This window comes from Anomaloglossus baeobatrachus, chromosome 3 (genome assembly GCF_048569485.1).
Source record: "Anomaloglossus baeobatrachus isolate aAnoBae1 chromosome 3, aAnoBae1.hap1, whole genome shotgun sequence".
In the NCBI taxonomy this organism is placed as follows: domain Eukaryota; kingdom Metazoa; phylum Chordata; class Amphibia; order Anura; family Aromobatidae; genus Anomaloglossus; species Anomaloglossus baeobatrachus.
This window is the reverse complement of record NC_134355.1, coordinates 362,294,781-362,316,185: the sequence shown is the minus strand read 5'-3', so window position 1 is coordinate 362,316,185 and position 21,405 is coordinate 362,294,781. Positions and strand designations below refer to the sequence as shown.

At 47.3% G+C, this 21,405-nt stretch overlaps 1 protein-coding gene across 1 annotated transcript in view; it reads right to left on the bottom strand.

Annotated features, from left to right (window-relative positions):
* The window catches only part of LOC142295294 (gamma-aminobutyric acid receptor subunit rho-1-like), a 321,792-nt gene that overhangs the window by 191,273 nt on the left and 109,114 nt on the right, over positions 1-21,405 (bottom strand). The window lies entirely within an intron of this gene.

Here is a 21,405-nt window from a genome sequence, read left to right as displayed (position 1 = left end):
CCACTTTTAAGAACCTGATTTACTTTCTCCAGAGGTGGAGGCTGATGATGGTGAGATACAGTTGCCATCAGGTCAGTCTACAATCTCAACTGGGAAGGAGGATGAGATGGAAGATGAGGTAGTTGATGATGAGTCCACTGATCCAACCTGGAACATTGACATGCATAGCCAGCACAGCAACACAGAGGAAGATAGATATGTAGCACCAACATAGGCACATAGGCAGTGATTTTCCCAGAGTGAAAACTGGATCAACTGTTCTGAAGAACACCCCCACTGTGGTCAAGTCAGGGCAAGGGGGCATTCAGCCGCTGTCTGGAAGTTTTATTCTGAAAGTCCTCCAGAGAAAAACATTTTAATCTGTAGCATCTGCCACACCAAGTTGAGCAGAGGCCATGGCAAAGGAAACCTGAGCACCACCAGTGTGCGGAACCACATGGCATCCAAACACCCACAGTAGGTGGGTAGAACACCAGTGTACCAAATTTGTGTCTGTGGGTCAAACCACTGCCATGTTGCCTGTGCTCCTTCCTTCACAATCTGCTGTCCAGGAAGCAGGCACTCATACATCCTGCCCACAAGCTGCGATTACACAGACACAGCAAACATCAACCACATCCACTTCCATGTCCCAGCGAAGCATCAAGTTGTCTGTGCCTGAAAGCTTGGAAAGGAAGCATAAATACCCAACCACGCACTCACAGACACAAAACCTAAACTCGCACATTGTCAAATTGATAGCTGTGGAGAGATTGTCGTTTAAGTTTGTAGGAACACAGTGTTTCCGCAATCTCTTGGCTGTGGCTGCCCCACGATATAGTGTTCCCAGCCACCACTATTTTGCCCGGTGTGCTGTCCCTGCATTACACAAACACATGTTAAAGAATCTCAACCGTTCTCTGACCAATGCCGTAACCAGGAAGGTCCACCTAACAACAGACACATGAACAAATTGTTATGGACAGGGACAATACATATCTGTCACGGCACACTGGGTGAACCTAGTAGAGGCTGGGACAAAGTTGCAAACTGAAACATCACACATCCTACCTACGCCAGGAATAGCGGGCCCAACTTATATCAGGGTTTGCGCTTCATCATATGCCACTTTCTGTCTCCCCTCCTCCTTATCCTCTGCTGAATTACCCTCCCCATCACTGCCAAGCTGGGAGCTGTGCAGCAACACATTAACAAAGCGGCAACATGATCCGTTTAGGTCAGAAACCACACACTGCAGCAGAGCTGTGGCAAAGTATAAAAGAACAGACTGATGAGTGGCTCTCCTCACTGCACCTCCAACCTGGTCTGGTCATCTGCGATAATGGGCGTAACCTGGTGGCGGCTTGAGAAGGTCGGCAAGCTGATACACGTGTCATGCATGGCTCATGTGCTGAACCTAGTTGTTCAGAAATATCTCAAAACATACCCTGACTTGCCATACACACTGTTCTTGACAAGGTTAAAAAGAAAAAAAAGTGAACCGAAGTATGAGTTGGTGTACATGGAACATTTAACCCCTTCACGACCTTGGACGGATCTATCCGTCCAGGATCGTGTCCCGTTAAGCCCCACCCCCTGCCGCGGGCAGGCGGCGTGGATCAGCACATATATCAGCTGCTTTCAACAGCTGACATGTGTGCCTGCTAGCCACGGGTGGAATCGTTTCCACCCGCGGCCATTAACCCCTTAAATCTTGCTGCCAAAGTCTGGCAGCAAGATCTAAATGCGCGCGGCCATGTTTTTTACTTACCGCCGCCCCCACCGGAAGTCACGTGTGTTATCACGTGACGATCGGTGGTTGCCATCGTAGCACAGGGTCATGTGATGACGCCTGCAGCTATGATGTTTCACTTTCATTTTCCCTCGGCCGAGAGCAGAGGGAAAATCAAAGTGACTGAATCTGCTGTTTACAGCTGTATTGCTGTGATCAACAGATGGATAATAGCGATCGGATTGCTGATCGCAATAGCCCCCTAGGGGGACTAGTAAAATAAAAAAAAAAGTTTTAAAAAATAAAAAAAAAAAAAAAAACCTAAAAGTTCAAATCACCCCCCTTTCCCCCCATTGCAAATTAAAGGGTTAAAAAATAAATAAATATACACATATTTGGTATCGCCACGTTCAGAAATGCCCGATCTATCAAAATATAAAATCAATTAATCTGATTGGTAAACGGTGTAGTGGAAAAAAAATTCCAAACGCCAAAATTACGTTTTTTGGTCGCCGCAAGTTTTACGCAAAATGCAATAACAGGCGATCAAAACGTAGCATCTGCGCAAAAATGGTACCATTATAAACGTCAGCTCGAGACGCAAAAAATAAGCCATTACTGAGCCATAGATCCCAAAAAATAAGAACGCTACGTGTTTCGGAAAATGGCGCAAAACGTGCGCCACTTTTATTGGACAAACTTGTGATTTTTTTTTAACCCCTTAAATACAAGTAAACCTATACATGTTTGGTGTCTACAAACTCGCACCGACCTGAGGCATCACATAGATATATCAGTTTTATCATATAGTGAACACGGTGAATAAAACATCCCAAAAACTATTGTGCGATCACACTTTTTTTGCAGTTTTTCCACACTTGGAATTTTTTTGCTGTTTTCCAGTACAATATATGGTAAAAGCTATGGTTTCATTTAAAAGTACAACTCGTCCCGCAAAAAACAAGCCCTCATATGGCAAGATTGATGGAATAATAAAAAAGTTACGGCTCTCGGAAGAAAAGGAGCAAAAAACAAAAACGCAAAAACGGAAAGTGCTGAAGGGGTTAAGCTCATGTTCACTTGAGAAGGTGCGCCTTATTAGCGCCCATTTCCACCATTCCTCTACCAGTTTTGCCGGTTTTACAGCGCTGCAAAATTGCTTGAATTTGTCAAGTCACTGACTCATGTGCGACCTGCCCACACACTGGAACTCTACATATTATATGTTGGCGAGGTTTAGTGAGGAGCAGAGGGCAGTAGCTGAATACCAGCTTCAACATGCCCATCAGACTGAGAGTCAGCCACCACACATAACGACTGTCAAGTGGGTGTGGATCGCTGACATTTGTAAGGTTCTTGAGAACTTTGAGTACTGCACCAAGCTTGTGAGCAGTGATCATGCTATTATCAGCTTAACCATCCCGCTGCTGTATCTGTTGAAACAATCACTGCATAATCTCAAAGAGGAAGCTTTGAATACCCAGCATTTGGCTATGGAGCCAGATTTCCCAATGGGTGATGATACTAGCCAGTCCAGCTAATATTCTGAGGCAACATTGGGTGATGATGAGGAGGATGAGAAGGGATAGGACATGATTTTCTGTGCTACTGAGGGGACTCCCAATGCTACACAGGAGACTCTCAACCCCGGCTTCATGTCTGTCCAGCATGGATGGGGGTGGAGGAAGAGGAAGCGAGTCAGCTTGAGGAGAGGCTCGGTCTAGTTCCTCCTGGTGGGGACACAGAACCTTTGCCTGTTTGCAGCTTGGCTCACATGGCACAGTTCATGTGTCTGTGGCAAGACCCTCACGTGATACACATTTTATCCAAAACCTATACTGGTTGTCCACCTTTCTGGCCAACAGTACAAGGAGAAATTTCCTTTTCTCCTTGTGGAATCACCAAAGGGTTGCACAATGGAATCCTTCAAGAGGGTCATTGTAGATCAGTTGCTGAAAACAGCACCTTCAGACAATGCTGGCGGCAGAGTTACGGACTTTTTTCAACACCAGGGATTAAAGGGGAGAGACAGGAACACCAGGCCCAACAGAGGTGGGGGGAAAATGTGCGTAAACTGGGACATTTTCAATAAACCAGCACATCAGCAAGGGCTATCTGTGCCTGTAACAATGCCAAGGAGGGAGAAGTTGCACAACATAGTCAAGGGGTACGTAAGTGAATATACCTGCGTCCTTTCTGATGCTTCAGTTAACTTTAATTATTGGCTGTGCAAGCTGAACACTTGACCCGACCTCTCCTTATATGCCTTGGAGGTGCTGGCCTGCCCGGCTGCTAGTGTGATGTCAGAGCGTGTTTTCAGTTCTGCTGGGGCAATCATTACTGATTGGCGCACATATCTCTCCACAGAAAATGCAGACAGACTTACTCTGATTAAATTCAACAAATACTGGATTTCTCCACAGTTTGTAATCCCTCCAGATGAAAGCAAGCAAAAGTAAATTCCCCCAAATGTTGATTTTGACTAATGCTGGTAATGTCCACCTCTTCTCATATAAAGCAGTTTCCTTACTTCGTGAACCATGACTCAGCCCATAGGGCTAATTTTTGTAAACACTATGCACATTGTGCACTGGACAAACCAGGACAGTAGTCCTACCAAACTAATATTTGTCATTGGAGACCCTTGTCATGGGTTGTCCCACATTGTAACTGAGATAGAGGATACATATTCAATAACAATTTACAATGGCTGTTGATGAACAACTGATGGCCATCTGAAAACTTGAATTACTAGTAGAACTGCTTTGTATTTGGAAAGCCCACTAACAACGTAATAATGTGGCTGATGTGGACAGCACAAGCCAGGTTGTGATCCCCTAAATATAGTGGAAACAAGACCAGTGCGTTTAGTTTATCAGGCAGCACAAAATGCTAGAGTACTGCTTTGTATTTGCAAAGGCCACTAGCAACGTATTAATGTGGCTGATGTGAACAGCACAAGCCAGGTTGTGAACCCTCAAATATTGTGGAAACAGGTACCAATTCCCTACCTAATCCACAATCTCTCCCTACCTTGTTCAGTGGTTTCAGCTCTGAAAAGAGCTATTGTATTCTGGACTGTACTATGTAGGTAGTGATATGCTCCTTTAAAATCTGTTCCTCTCTACACTACACTGGCCTTTTGTGTTATTAAGAGGCAAAACACTCTCCATAGCAGCTGCTTGCTCTATCCCTATACTGGTACAAAGCTGGCTCCGGATGCAATGTGTGCAAAATGGCGGCAATAGGGCTTTTATAGACCCTATGATACTGCGTGGCCAGCCAATCATAGTAATGCCACAGCCAAGATGGCTGCAGCATTACTGTGATTGATTAAGAAGCCCAGCATGTTTAATGGCTACAAATCAGGTGCCAAACCTGCTTGGTGGGACATACAAATAGGGACATACGAATATAGTGAGGCGAGTACACAAAACCTCGAAATATAATGAGTATCCTGAATAACGTACTATCCATGTGAGTAGCGAATAGTAATGATTACACTCACTCTTCACTAGTTAAGCATCCATCGGTGCAACTGTGACATAATCGCCGATGGTTGCTATGACAGCAGGGGGTCTGCTGACCACCTCTGTGCTTGTCATAGTAGCGCTCCTTTGAAATGCTGCCTGTGGCTGAGCTTCAAAGAAGACCCTGAGTTTTGCTATATAAAACAATGCTGTTGCTTTGCTGTATATAGTACACGTGATTAGACAATCACAGGTTATAGTCCCCCAATGGATCCCCACCATACTATGCTGGGTCACATGTAGGACCTGGCCAATATAGTCCAGGGTCGTTTCCAATGACTCCAATGTTAACCTACCTGACTCATTTTCAGGTGACCATAGAATTTTTGCGACATGCCTTGCGAAAGTATTCGGCCCCCTTGTTTTTTGCAACCTTTTTCCCACATTTCAGGCTTCAAACATAAAGATAAAAATGTAAATGTTATGGTGAAGAATCAACAAGTGGGACACAATTGTGAAGGTGAACAAAATGTATTGCTTATTTTAAACTTTTTAAAAAAATAAATAACTGAAAAGTGGGGCGTGCAATATTATTCGGCCCCTTTACTTTCAGTGCAGTAAACTCACTCCAGAAGTTCATTTAGCATCTCTGAATGATCCAATGTTGTCCTAAATGACTGATGATGATAAATATAATCCACCTGTGTGTAATCAAGTCTCCGTATAAATGCACCTGCTCTGTGATAGTCTCAGTGTTCTGTTTAAAGCACAGAGAGCATCATGAAGACCAAAGAACACAACAGACAGGTCCGTGATACTGTTGTGAAGAAGTTTAAAGCCAGATTTGGTTACAAAAAGATTTCCAAAACTTTAAACATCCCAAGAAGCACTGTGCAAGCAATCATATTGAAATGGAAGGAGTATCATACCACTGCAAATCTACCAAGACCCGGCCGTCCCTCAAAAATTTCATGTCAAACAAGGAGAAGACTGATCAGAGATGCAGCCAAGAGTCCCATGATCACTCTGGATGAACTGCAGAGATCTACAGCTGAGGTGGGAGAGTCTGTCCATAGCACAACAATCAGTCATACACTGCACAAAGTCCAAGTCAAAGTCCAGACCTGAATCCAATCAAGAATCTGAGGAAAGAGCTGAAAACTGCTGTACACAAATGCTCTTCATCCAACCTCAATCAGCTCCAGCTCAGTTTGCAAAGGAAGAATGGGAATTTCAGTCTCTCGATGTGCACAGCTGATACAGACATAACCCAAGCGACTTGCAGCTGTAATCGCAGCAAAAGGTGGCACTACAAAGTATTAACTTAAAGGGGCCGAATAATATTGCATGCGCCATTTTTCAGTTTTTTATTTTCTTACAAAAATTTGCAATAAATATCGTTCACCTTCATAATTGTGTCCCACTTGTTGTTGATTCTTCACCATGAAATTTAAAATTTTTATCTTTTATGTTTGAAGCCTGAAATGTGGGAAAAAGTTGAAAAATTCAAGGGGGCCGAATACTTTCGCAAGTCACTGTATCTAAAAAATGTGCTGATATATTTTCGGTGCCTGAATCTGAAAAATTACTACAACACAGGGATTATGATTGTCCCATTAACCTGGCACCAAACTCACTTCTCCCCAAGGGTAAAATATATAATCTTTCTGGTCTAGAACATCAGGCCATGATAGATTATATAGCAGAAAATCTGCAAAAAGGGTTTCATCAGACCATACACCAGTAGGTGTCAGTTTCTTTTTTGTGGTCTCAGACCATGTATTGACTATTGGGAACTTAACAATATTACTTTGAAGTATCAATATCCTCTGCCTCTATTTCCTGCTCTCTTTGACCAACTATCGGGAGCCCATTGGTTCACCAAACTTGATTTCAGCGCTACGTATAACCTCATCCCTATTAGAGATAGAGGTGAGTGGAAGGCAGCATTTAACACACCTGAAGGTCACTATGAGTATCTTGTGATACCTTTTGGGCTAAGTAATGCGCCAACTGTTTTTCACAATTTTAGTGAATTACATATTCAGAGATATTCAGTAAATGAAAAGTATCTAGTTGGCTATCTGGATGAAATCTTGGTTTATTCACTTGATATTATGTCATACATTCAACATATACAGTTGAAACCAGAAGTTTACATACTCTATCTAAAAAGACACATCTGCATGTTTTTCTCACTACCTGACATGAAATCAGAATAAACATTTCCCGTTTTAGGTCAATTATTATTACCAAAATAATGAGAGAGAAAATGTTTTAAGGCATTTTTATTACTTTCTGCAAAGTCAAATGTTTACATACACTGAAAGTACTACGCCTTTAAACAATATGGGACAGCCCATATGATGATGTCATGTCTTTGGAAGCTTCTGCTTTTCCTTTAGCTTCCTCCTGATCATGTATTGTCTATGCCTTTGTGAGTGATAGCTGGGAGTTTGTGTTTTAATTTTTCCCCTGTCTGTTTATTTGTGTGGGATTTACCACACCTGGCCCGGCCTTCTTCTGGGTGGAGGTAGTGGGCCACTAGACCAGGATTGTTCAGGAGCTAGGATGAGGAAGACAGCCTAAATCTAATCCATCACCTTCAGATGTACCTTTGGAATCAGGGTCAGCGAGGGTTGCTCTAGCCTGAGGGCCAGGTTAGGCTCCCCGGTTCCTAGTTATCCCGTCACACCCATGAAACTCAGACTGAAAATCAAGTGTGCCCTTTTGGCACCTCCCAGCCTGTATTTCTCAGAGGTAATATTTTAAACTCAGCCATTTTTATGCCTGAGAATATGGCTAATTCAGAGAGAGGGGGACCACAGGGATTAGAAGGGGAAAATCCACATGACTGTCTGATCACTGATACGTCTTTATTTTCCACACATCTCAGATGAGCCTCTAACTGATGCCAAACTGACTTTCTCATCATAGAGACATCAACAAAGAAAGACACTCACCACACGGTAAATGGCCCGGCCACAGTGAATGCGAACTTGTCTCCCTTTGAGGTTCTCTTTGGACAAGTTCTTCAGGTTAGAGAGACTGTTCTTTCATCAGAAATCACAGCTTTCTGTAGCAGGCATAAACTTGACTGACTCTCTTGTATACTGATTTGCACAAGCGGATCTTTTTTCCTGATATAGACTGTTCATCTGCAGCATTGTCAATATACCAGTGATTGGATGGTAGTCAGACAATACATTGCTAAAACCTTGTAACCTAGATGGGAAGGGCTTTAGCCTGGATCCATGCTTCCCACTGTATGGGGCCACATTCTCTCTACCCAGAATTTTCCTTTAAACTAGAGCCTTTCTCAAATAAAGCCAAGATTTTTATTGAAAGCACATGGCTTGTGGAATCATGATAACACTCCATTCTGCCATTATACTCCTCGTCCAGCTAGTAGTAATAAATGCTGGAAGAGCTGTAATTGTTAGCCTTCCATTGAATAAAGATGAAAAGCTTACTGTGTATGCTGTTTATTTCAGAGTTCTCCAGACTTAGTGTATGTGCGCACGTTGCGTTCATAACAGTGTGGAAAAGAACGCACCCTCTTAACTGTAAACAGTGCGTTTGTCAAAAAAATGCATCCAAAACGCATGCGTTTTGGATGCATTTTTTGCACTGCATTCCCACGGTAATTGAGCGCTGTATAATGCCCGCTGACAGCAGACAGAGTCGCGCAATGAGAATGAACTCGGATGAACTTCATCCGACTTCATTGTCATACCACGGCTCTGTCTGTGTCGCGTCTTGATTAGCGGTCACCCGTGAAGGACTCACCGCTGACCGCTAATCCCCTGAGTGAAGTGAGCAGCGCGATCAGTGCTGCTGTCATCCAGGTTTCCCGCGGCCAGCTGGAGTCCTCCACCCGAGACTGCAACTCACTGTGATGTCATCGCTGATCGCGCAGTTCATTTCAGTCACTCGGGCGACTTGCAGTCACAGTTGGAGGATCCAACTGTGGCTGCAGGTAACCTGACTGACGTCATCGCTGATCGTGCGGCTCACTTCAGTTGCTGCGTGTAGCTGATAGAGAGCAGTCTGGTCTGTGACCGCTCCTGTCAGCTTCATGTAGCAGAGCTGAGAGCGTCGTGGGACGTCGTGTGGATTACGCCGGACCTGGATGGGTATTTGGGGGTTAATAAAGTGGTGAAAGCGGGTGGGGTTTTTTTGTCATTTATTCCAAATAAAGGATTTTTTCGGGTGTATGTGTTTATTTTCTTTAACTTAAAGGTTAATCATGGAAGGTATCTCAGGGAGATGCCTGCCATGATTAACCTAGGACTTAATGACAGCTTTGGGCTGCTGCCATTAACTCCTTATTACCTCGATTGCCACCGCACCAGGGCAATTCGGGATGAGCCGGGTAGAGTCCCAGGGCTGTCGTATCTAATGGATGCGGCAATTTCGGGTGGCTGCTGGGTGATATTGTTAGGCTGCGGGGCTTCCCATAATGTGGGGCTCCCCATCCTGAGAATACCAGCCTTCAGCCGTGTGACTTTACCCTGGCTGGTATCAAAATTGGGGGGGACAGCACGTCTTTTTTTTTAATTTATTTATTTATTTATTTTACTGCACGATATAGACCCGCCCACCGGCGGTTGTGATTGGTTGCAGAGAGACAACTGTCACTCAGCATGGAGGTGTGTCTGACTGCAACCAATCATAAGCAAGCATTGTTGACCTTAGGGAGATCAACATATCCACTTATGTGCAACCAATCATAGGCGCCGGTGGGCGGAGAAATCAGGGAATATGAGATGGAGTAATGAGCGGCCGGCATTTTCAAAAGAGGAAAAGCCGCTGGAGCTTGTGACAGCCGTGCAGCGCCTCGCTGGTGATCGAGGGTCGGTGAGTATGAGAGAGGGGGGAGAGGCCGACCGACGGACAGAGAGAGGGACAGACAGAGAAAGAGACCGACGGACAGAGCGACCAACTGACAGAGAAAGAGACCGACCGACATCCATAGACAGAGATTGACCGACATCGACAGAGAGAGACTAAAGACCTGCATTTTGCTTGTCAAAAAAGCACGCGGAACGCAACAAAAATGCAGTCCAAGAGCATTTTGGTTGCGTTTTGACCCACATCATTGATTTCAATGGGTGGAGAACGCAGCTACAACGCACAAAAGAAGTGACATGCTGCTTTTTTTCTGCAGCGATTTTTGGCATCCAAAACGCTGCGTTTAAAAACGCAGCATGCGCATTGAATTTTTGAACTTCTCATAGACTTTGCTGGGGAAGGAGAACGCATGCAATTTGGCACTGAAACTCTGCAGTTCAAAACGTAGCGTTAACGCAGGAAAAAACGCACGGTGCGCACATAGCTTAATAGTGTTCCCTTTGAGTTATGTTGAAATGTCTAATCTCTTGTCTAGCAAAACTACAGTAGTTTCAGAGAAATGCTACTAGGTCCTAGCTGATTAAGGAAAGAAGTCTCAAATTAGGTAGATTTTTACATAATGGTAATCTTGTTTTAAGGTATGCTCATGTATTAGATACCAAGATAAATGCAGAACTATAGATGAATGTGTAACATTGTGCTCTGACATTGCTGCGTGTGTGTCATGATAACTATGGGATAGCTGGCAACCAGGGCTCCTAATCTGTCCCTCAAGGGAGGGGGGCCCTATGCTATACTCCTGAAGGTGGAAATGCGACAGATGGGACAGTAGTATGATGAAACTCACAGATAAAAACAGACAAAGGAAAACCTAAATTCTGTCAGACATCATACACACACACACACACACACACACACACACACTCTAAGACAATAAGAGACTCAGGAGGAAAACAAGAGCAGGAAGGAAGAAACAAACAACAGGGTTAAAATCCACAGCCACATCAAGCAAATAAGCATAACTTTCACTAGAGAGTCTGTGACACCACACCTTGCAGACCAACATAGCACAAACTATAGCTGGCATGGGTGGAAGGATTCAATAAGCATAAATAGGAGGGGGTCAGATATGATAGGCCTCCCCAAAACATGTTATCAAAGGAGCAAGCCAACCAGCAGAAATAAACTTTTGCTAGCCTGCCTATGAATCAGCACACAGCAGGATGACGCCCGAGTCTGCCTCTGTTGACCCAGACACCAGAGAAAGCATCGGGTGAGGTTTAGAATCTGCATCTGAACTGTCACCATGACAGTCGGCGAAGTTTGTGCAAAATTCTGTGTGATAATGTGAAAATAGATAGTAAGTTATTATTTAATGGTTGTGTAGACGTAAGGGGCCTAAAACATAAAATTACTAGTAACCAAAAGTTTAATTACTCTTTAATGTATATATCACGCTCCCCGTGTGCCAGCACCGCTCCTTACCCACTGATCCAGTCCATGTGTTCACCAGTCATGGCTCCCGCTCGTGCTCTCCTGTGTCCTGCTCCTGGTCTTATGAGTCTGACTCTGAGTCTTAGCCACATGGTTCTGTATAGGACCAGGCCGCGCCCACTCTCCTGGTCTTAGAGGCCCAGCACACCTGCAGCAGGAAATGACATGAGGCTGTGCTGGGTATATAAGACTGGCCTTTCCATGTGGGCGGGGCCTGATCAACGTGTCTTGTAGCTAGTCTTATGAGCTAGGTGCTCAGGTCCCCTGGTACCGTGTCCTACTGACTTCTTGTCCTTGCACTCTGGTACCTGTGCCTGTTTACATTATTGTCCTAAAGAACTCTGTGACTCTGGTGACCTGCTTATACTTGTCCCTGCCACGTCAGTGCTCCGGCTGCCGTGTGCCCTGCCCTCCGGTGGGGTGCAAGGTCCAGTGGATCCACCTCCTGGGCCCACCAGTACTCCCGGCCCTGACAGTATATAATATTATTGTCAGATCATACATACTATATAAAAAAATGTCTCTGTATTACAGAAAAGATATTTTCTTAGGCTTAAGACACACAGCATGAAAATCGGAGTGAGTGGAATGCGATAAAACATCGCATTCCACTCGGACCAATATTAGCCTATGTGCCAGCACCCATGAGCGATTATTTTCTCAGCCCTAATCGGACCGAGAAAACAACAACAACATGCTGCAGGTGCAATGCAATCCTTGTTTCTCTCGCACCCATTCAAGTCTATGGGGCGAGAGAAAAATCACACTGCACTCGCAGTACACTGGTGTACTGCAAGTGCAGAGCGAGAATGGCAATAGCCGGCAACGGACGAGAGAGGGAGATAAATCCCTCCCTCCCTTCCTCAGTTCCGGCCCGCCCCCCGCAGCTGTGGTCCGATCGCATGATTAGACCTCAGTTGCAGTGACACTCACATGACACTCGGCTCCCACTGTGCTGCCAACGTAAGCCGAGTATCATGCAAGGATCGCAGTAGTTCCCCGTGTGGCCCCAGCCTAAAGCTGGTGTCACACGGTACGATATATCGGGCGATATGTCAGCGCGGTCACGTCATAAGTGATGCATATCCGGCATCGTTTGATATATCGTAGCGAGTGACAGCTACGAGCGACGGTGAACGAGCAAAAATACTCACCTTATCGTTGCTCGTTGACACATTGCTCATTTTCAAAAAGTCGTTTCTTCTTCTCTGCGCCGGTTGTTCATCTTACCCGCTGCAGCACACATCGCTCCGTGTGACACCCTGGGAATGACAAACACAGCTTACTGCGTCCCGCTGACTATGTGGAAGGAAGGAGGTGGGCGGGATGTTACATCCCACTCATTTCCGCTTCTATTGGCAGGCCGCTGTGTGACATCGCTGTGACGCCGAACATCCCTCCCCCTTCAGGAAGAGGATGTTTGCCGCCCACAGCGAGGTCGTCTGGGAGGTAAGTACGTGTGACGGGGGTTACCGACTTTGTGCGCCACGGGCAACTAATTGCACGTAAAGCACGAACGATGGGGGCGGGTACGATTGCTCGTGCTCGTACAGTGTGACGCCGGCTTAACTCAGAAAGTATTTTAAGTGCCTGGTTGTCTGGTCTTCCGATATACAGTAAACCTGGACTGCTCAAGAACAGAACTGATTTGGCTATCAGTGTAATAATGTTGTCGTGTTCAAACAAAATAATTCTTGAGTTAATTAAAATACATTTTTTTTTAAAAAAGCAATACATTACATATTCTGTAGTAAAAAAGCTTTAAAAAGTTGCATAGCTTTTCCACAACTAGAGGCTGCTCTAAAATTTTACGACATTTTGCTTTCTCGCACCATTTTCACCCAGGTCTGAAAAAGTGGGTGGAGTTGAGGTGGTTACTGCCACTTGTCAAATTCATGATTAGCACCAACTTTTGCTACATCACAAATCTTAATACAGCAGGAACTGGAGTACGTTTTGTGGCAAGGTACACACCACTTGTCAAGCTTCCACTAGGGGGCGCAGGGACTTAGTGGAGATTGAATTTTTAAGTGCAGTAACAGAAAAATCCCACCAGGGGTCGCTAGTACAACAGTAAGAGTAGTCAGACAAGCCAAAGCCAAAGCCAAAGCCAAAGTCAAACCAGGAAGTCACGTCTGAACAGCGGAGTGAGCGAGCCATAAACAGGTGGAAGCACGAGGGGCAGGAGCTAAGAGGTCACGTCAAAAGCCAAAAGGGGGAAGCAAAGTCATGGTCAGGAAAACCTTACCAAGGTCAGAGGCTGGAAGAGCAAGTAAGTTCGAAGCAGGGGGAGAGGACCGAGACACAGAACGAGAGTGGGGTCTGGGAGACAGGGAACACAAGCAGCACAAGGGAGATGGAGGTCAGGAAGAGGTAAGCTGAGAAGCGGGACAGATCAGGGCTAACTCACAAGAACCAGTTGCGCACGCTGCAGAGCAGGAACTATTACTGGCGGCGTTCCAGAGGTCTCCACACCATATTAAAGCGGCGTGAGCCCCAGAACGAGGCACCACAAGACAGATCCCTCACACCTGACTTAACCCCATCAGAGCCAAGCTACAGTCATGACACCACTTGTCTGATTTTCCTGATTCATGAAAAATGCGTATGCCTCTGACTCCAGCACATCTTTATCAAGACTGGGGAACGCAATGTCATTCTTGATGAATTGAGATCTCATACACTTTGGATGCCTTCCATATCAGCCTAGACATGCTTTATTATGAAATCAATATCATCCGAAAAACCATATTTAAATGGATATATATATGGAAACTCCAAAACATATGGTATCAAAAGAGAAAAACTGAGTCATATTCCAAAATGTGAATCAATAACAATACTTTTTATTAACAAACAATTTTAAAGTCCATAAATCAAGGTAAGTACACAAGGGGAACGAACAGTGCAGGAAAATGGACAAGCTTATACCAAGGGATGCGGGAAGGGTAAATATCAGAGCATGGATCAATTAGGTAAAAATATGGCACAAAGCTCAAAATGGTGGCAGATAGATAAATACGAGGATATGAACAAAATAGTTTGATTAAATATCAAGTGCACACTTATTGCACTATGCCAAATAAGTTAGGAGGAGGCCATACTACTAAGTAACCAAAAATTATATGTATAGGCATGTATAGCCACTCTCACTAAAGAAAATAAGTAGATGACAAAGCCCAATGGCTCGGGCACCAGAATGTGTCGTGACCAAAGTTTATAAACAGGTGGGCACATATAAAATAATGAATGGCATAGACCGCACAGGTTAAGTATAGAACCCAACCCGGCATAAATGTGCATGGAGGTAATATAAAGCCGACCGCTGGAGGGCAAATCACTGAGTGCAAAGGAGTAAAGAATGATCCAGCTCACTCACAGCTTAGTCCCAAATGGTAGATGCTGTCCTGGGGGCCCCGATGCGCATTTCGCATTGGGCTTCCTCCGGGGGGCCATGCTTTATTATGAACCTAATTTGGAGGCAGAACTGATATATAAGGTTCCTGGCCCCATACTGCTAATTTTCATTATAAAGTATACTTACAAAGCCTATTGTGTTCTAAAAGTTGTCTTTCAACTTCAATATATAGCTTCAATATGCTGTCTTCAATATTACTCTTTTTGAGGTGAGGTGCAAAGCATATACGGTACCTTACAACTCATAGCCCTAATTGTTTTAGAGGTTTGTGCTGCTCTGACATGTTTAGTTCTGAAAACTTCACTACATGTAACGTGAGTAGTTGTCGCGGGCGGGGAGGAGGGTGTCAGCACACCGCGCTCACCCCTTCTGCTCGGGTCCGGCAGCTGCTCCTGGTGGCTCGAGCTGTGGGCCGGATCCCGGGGTTTCTCGAGCGACACTCCTCGCCCGTGAGTGAAAGGGGGGTGTTTGTTGGGTGTGGGAATTGTTATAGTTCGTGACGCCACCCACGGTTGTGGTGATTGCACCACCGCTGCTCAGTATGGGGGTCCCGGGGATGGTGATGCGGAGCAGCCAGGTGTTGTGTTGCCCCTCCGTGGGTAGGGGCTGGTGATCCCGGGGCCCGGTGATGAGATGTAAAGTGTAGGACCTGGAGGGCGCAGGGACGCGGGGGCAGCGCTGTGCCTTGCGGCACTATGGTACTCACTCAGCCTGACACACGGACACAGTTTGTACGGTAAACCAACGGCTGGTAGGACGGTCCCACAGACGGCTGCACCTGCACTCCCGATAGGTGACGGTGATGTCCCTCTTCCTTGCACCTGTGTTGACTGATGGTAGCGGTGGATTCCCTCCGGTTACCCGCTCCCCGACTGCAATCTGGGCCGGAGGAGCTCTACACTTTGCCCGCAGGCGCTGGCCCTGAGAAACTGGTGCCGTGGCGGTGGCGGTGTCTCTCCAATACGGGTTGGGCTGTTGCCTTCAATCGGGACTTGGTTGTTGGGGGATCTGCGTCCCCGTCACTGACGGATTTGGCAAATCTGGCGACTCCTAGCCTTGCCGGGGTCCGAGAGGCCCCTGCCCTGGTGCTGACTGTCCTTCGGAACACTGCTCCAGACCACCGGGCACACAGCCAACGGGGTCCTTCCAGGAACTTCCAAACGGTCCCCCTCCAGACAGTCACCGCCGTTGCTGACCTTGCTGTTCTGGCCCTCACAAAGCTGGACCCTTCAGGCTGTCTTTCTCTTCTGTCACTTTACTTGCTTTTCCTCCTTTTCTACTTTCACTTTCACTTTCCTAACTCCTCCACTTAGCTCCTCACTCCTGCTCCTCCCTGAGCTATCTCCTGAGCTCATCTGCCTGGTTACTTCCTGCCTCCAGAGCTGTGAGCTCCTTGGTGGGCGGAGCCAACCGCCTGGCCCACCCCCTGGTGTGCATCATCAGACTCCTGGAGGAAGGCAACAAGGATTTGTGGTTAGCTGTGATGTGCCTACCTGGAGTGTGGGGTTGTGACCTGTGTCCCCTGGCTTGCCCAGGGCGACACATTCCCCCTTAGCAAAATGCAGACTGTCCGCGGGCTGCCGTCCTACACCGGTTTTATTTTTCTGTAAAAAGGGGATAACAGGGTTAAGCAAAACATAAATACATTTTTAATCAAAACTCTTCCCAAGACGGGAGGCACATTTACTTAAACGTTGCAACGGTATACGGTCACGGTTTCCGCTCTCTCCCACCCAAGCAACCTGGCCCTGATGCTGCCCCTAAAACCCAGGCAGCACCCCTTGACCCACAGTCCAGCACAAGTTACCCGAGCGGGATCTGTCCTTCCCCTCCAGAGGGTGGCCACCGGTTCCTTTGGTGGCTGGGCCCTGGCCTGCTCTGCTCAGGGCCCTCCCTCCAACCTGCCTCTCCGGAGGCGGCATTGCGGAAACGGTAACGGTACCCAACATATTTACAAGCCACTTAACGTTTGTGGTGCCCTGCAAGTTCACGGGCTTGTCCATGGATAGTTCCCATGCATTTTAAACTTTAAACGGTCCCCACGGGGACAACGGTGCCAGCTCCTGCCGGTTCAATCACTGCAGACAATCAGGTTACTGTTCGGTAATTTTCATTTTTATCATCTGCAACTTTCAAAACTTTTCAACAACAAAATGGTGGTCCCAACGGGGACTGGACAACGGTGCTCCGCTGCCCTTTTGCGGCTTAACAGTCCATTCTCACTCGTGGGGCTCTAGTGCCACCTTCACATGGTGCACTGCTCTGGACCCCAATGGTAGCTTGCTGCAGGCGATCTTCTTCCATATACATGCGGGCATGCACATCCGCTCTACACCCCTCTCGGGCATCGATCTCCCTGCGCAGCTGCTGTTGCCGCCGCTCCCAGCCGGGAGTACTTTCTGTTTGCTCCGGTTCAGCGTGTGCGGGGGACGGACCCAGCCAGAGTCCCTCCGTGTCGGCTACGACCGGCACCTTCAGTAATGAGGGACCCCGCTGTGACATGGCCTCCTCTGCCTCCTGGCAGCTGCATCCCCGCCGTGCCTCCGTTGCATCTTTGCTGACGGGCTCAGCCTTTGGCTTCTTCCATAGAAGCGGTTCAGGGTGGTCATGAGCTTCTGCTGCAGGTCGGTCCGCCGGGGCGGATTGGCAGGGTACCGCTACCGGTGGTGGTGGTAGCGGGCCTAGTGGCGGGGCAGCAGCAGCTAACGCGGGTAGCGGGAGAGGCAGCAGGGTGAACGGGTGTAGGCCGGGCCCCTCAGCCGCAGCGGCCGATCCCTCGGGAATACAGGGACGTGGGTCTCTTACCCGTTCCTCCAAATCTTCCTCCACCTCGCATCTGCAGATAGCAGCCACCACTTTCACCATGTCGGCCTCCCACTCCTCCAGGAGGAGCTGCATGCGGACCTGCAGACGGCTGCTTGGCTGGGCGGTCCGGACTTCCACCCATGCCGCCATGCCGGGCGCGGGGACCATGGTGTTGTTGGTCGGACTCAGCATCTTTAGCAGCGGCCTCTTCCAGGAACCAATAAATGGCCGCAGGGTCCTGGCGTCCCTGCTTCCACAGCCGCGCTCACATGCGGCCAGCCGCCATTTCGTCCCCCTTAGCTCTTTCCGGCCCCTCCTCTCTCGGGGCGGGGTTTTGGCCTTCGCGCCTCTACTGCTCGAGAAGACGCTCGAGCGGGAACTTTTCGCGCCAAAGATGGCGGCTTCTGAAATTTTTCTGCCGGATGCCTCCGGCGGTAACAAGGCGCACCTCTACCTGACGGCAGAGCGGTAAGATCCTGTTCGTGACGCCAAGTTGTCGCGGGCGGGGAGGAGGGTGTCAGCACACCGCGCTCACCCCTTCTGCTCGGGTCCGGCAGCTGCTCCTGGTGGCTCGAGCTGTGGGCCGGATCCCGGGGTTTCTCGAGCGACACTCCTCGCCCGTGAGTGAAAGGGGGGTGTTTGTTGGGTGTGGGAATTGTTATAGTTCGTGACGCCACCCACGGTTGTGGTGATTGCACCACCGCTGCTCAGTATGGGGGTCCCGGGGATGGTGATGCGGAGCAGCCAGGTGTTGTGTTGCCCCTCCGTGGGTAGGGGCTGGTGATCCCGGGGCCCGGTGATGAGATGTAAAGTGTAGGACCTGGAGGGCGCAGGGACGCGGGGGCAGCGCTGTGCCTTGCGGCACTATGGTACTCACTCAGCCTGACACACGGACACAGTTTGTACGGTAAACCAACGGCTGGTAGGACGGTCCCACAGACGGCTGCACCTGCACTCCCGGTAGGTGACGGTGATGTCCCTCTTCCTTGCACCTGTGTTGACTGATGGTAGCGGTGGATTCCCTCCGGTTACCCGCTCCCCGACTGCAATCTGGGCCGGAGGAGCTCTACACTTTGCCCGCAGGCGCTGGCCCTGAGAAACTGGTGCCGTGGCGGTGGCGGTGTCTCTCCAATACGGGTTGGGCTGTTGCCTTCAATCGGGACTTGGTTGTTGGGGGATCTGCGTCCCCGTCACTGACGGATTTGGCAAATCTGGCGACTCCTAGCCTTGCCGGGGTCCGAGAGGCCCCTGCCCTGGTGCTGACTGTCCTTCGGAACACTGCTCCAGACCACCGGGCACACAGCCAACGGGGTCCTTCCAGGAACTTCCAAACGGTCCCCCACCAGACAGTCATCGCCGTTGCTGACCTTGCTGTTCTGGCCCTCACAAAGCTGGACCCTTCAGGCTGTCTTTCTCTTCTGTCACTTTACTTGCTTTTCCTCCTTTTCTACTTTCACTTTCACTTTCCTAACTCCTCCACTTAGCTCCTCACTCCTGCTCCTCCCTGAGCTATCTCCTGAGCTCATCTGCCTGGTTACTTCCTGCCTCCAGAGCTGTGAGCTCCTTGGTGGGCGGAGCCAACCGCCTGGCCCACCCCCTGGTGTGCATCATCAGACTCCTGGAGGAAGGCAACAAGGATTTGTGGTTAGCTGTGATGTGCCTACCTGGAGTGTGGGGTGTGGTGGTGTTGTGACCTGTGTCCCCTGGCTTGCCCAGGGCGACACATAGTCACAGATCTCCAAGAGACTGGGTAAACCATCCTAATGAGACAAATATGACAAATACAGGAGCCTCTTCAGGTCAACACTTTATGGCATAAAATCTTTGTCAGCAACTTCTCTTCATGACATTTGTGATTTGAATCTTTTCACTTTTATTTTTAGCAAATTTTCCTTATTAACCTGCCTGGAATGAAATCTTCCTTAACTGGGAGATAGGGTCAACTGGACTGGTCTTTCAAACCACAGTCTTTTACTACTTACTCACTTGTATCATAATCTAGATAAATCTAAATATCCTCCAATATGTATCTTCAGCGCTCAGTATTGTGTCACTGAGTGTATTTAACAGTGACATGTATTCTACAATTTTCTGTTGAGGTGTTTCGAAGTAAAGGAACATATCTACTCTCGGCCAATTTCACACTGGCATATTTCGGGCAGAATTGAATTTTTCATCAATCTTTGTAATCTGCATCTATGAGTGGATAATAAATAGCAAAGCGCCATAATGTAAAAATCTATCCCTCTGCATTTGTAAACCCACTACCAGTTTTGGCTAATACAAATCCTGATGCAATGCAATGACCAAAATATGCCGGTGAGAATGAGGCCTGCAACAAACAAAGATCTTATGTAGCTTTCTATTTACAGATGATATGCTGCATGAAGGAAATTATATAAAAAGGTGGAAAAAAATAGGGTTTATAAGAGATGTGTATTTTAAAAACTGATAAATGAAATCCGAGGAATGCAGATATATGTTCATGACAGACTGCTAAGCTACGCATTAGATTAAAAATATCCCAAATAAAAGCCAACTGGCATTATTCCAGGAATAAATAGAGATGCTAAGAGAAGCAACTCTGGCACGTGATGCCTCCGGTGGAGTAAACTGCTTAGCCAGTGCTTTATTTTAGTAAGTGCAATATTATCAGCTACAGAGCCCTTGCCTCTCGGCAACAGAAAATCAGCTATTGTTCTATGTTCTGGCAGCAAAATCAGGTCATTTTTACATGGTAGAGGCACTAATGCATTCTTTCAATCAACTGGTATATACAGCCATTGCATGGTATTAAAGGGAATCTGACAGCAGGTTTTTGCAGTGTAATCTCTAGACAGCATGCTGAAATGGTTAACATAGAGATTTCAGCTATGTGTCTCTTATCGCAAAGTGTGCTTTTGTGTACCTGCAATGTTAGTTTAAGCTTCAGGAGCTTTATCATTAGTCGGATTGAGGAGCATGTAGCTTCAAGTCTAACTCTGCCCCCTTCTGTGTGTCACTGTGATTGGGGAAGAGCAGGGACCAGGGCTCCTAGACTGGCTCTCAGACTAGGGGGGTCCTGGCTATCATTTGGCTCAGAGATACCTCTAATGGTGAGGATATCTGAGTCGCCAGCCTGATCCTGCTCTTGACCAGTCCTGATCAAATACCCCCTCCTTCCCTTCGTCAGGGAGAGGAGGACGGAACAGGAGCATGTTAACACCAACAATGATAGACAAATAGGGGATAGAAAAACTATCACACAGCACACTCACACAGAGTTATCAGACAACAAATGATAAGGAGGAAAACAAAGCACAGGGAGGAAATAACCAGGGAGGAATTCCACAGCAACCCAAGCAACACGCAGTAAATCACCAGTTAGGCTGCTTTCACACTACGTTTTTTTAACATGCGTCATGAAAGTTTTTTTGCTGTAAAAGCGGATCCTGCTTTTATAGCAAAAAAACGCATGCAAACGCATGTGTTATTTTGCAGGATTTTGTCACTTTAAGTTTATGGGCGGACATTGGAGTCATGTGATCGGGAGTCAGTGGAACTGAACGTGATAGACTGGGACTGGGAGTCGGCATCTGACAGCTGCGGAGGCTCATAACCAAGGTAAACATCGGGTAACTTGCTTGGATACCTGATATTTACCTTGGTTACAA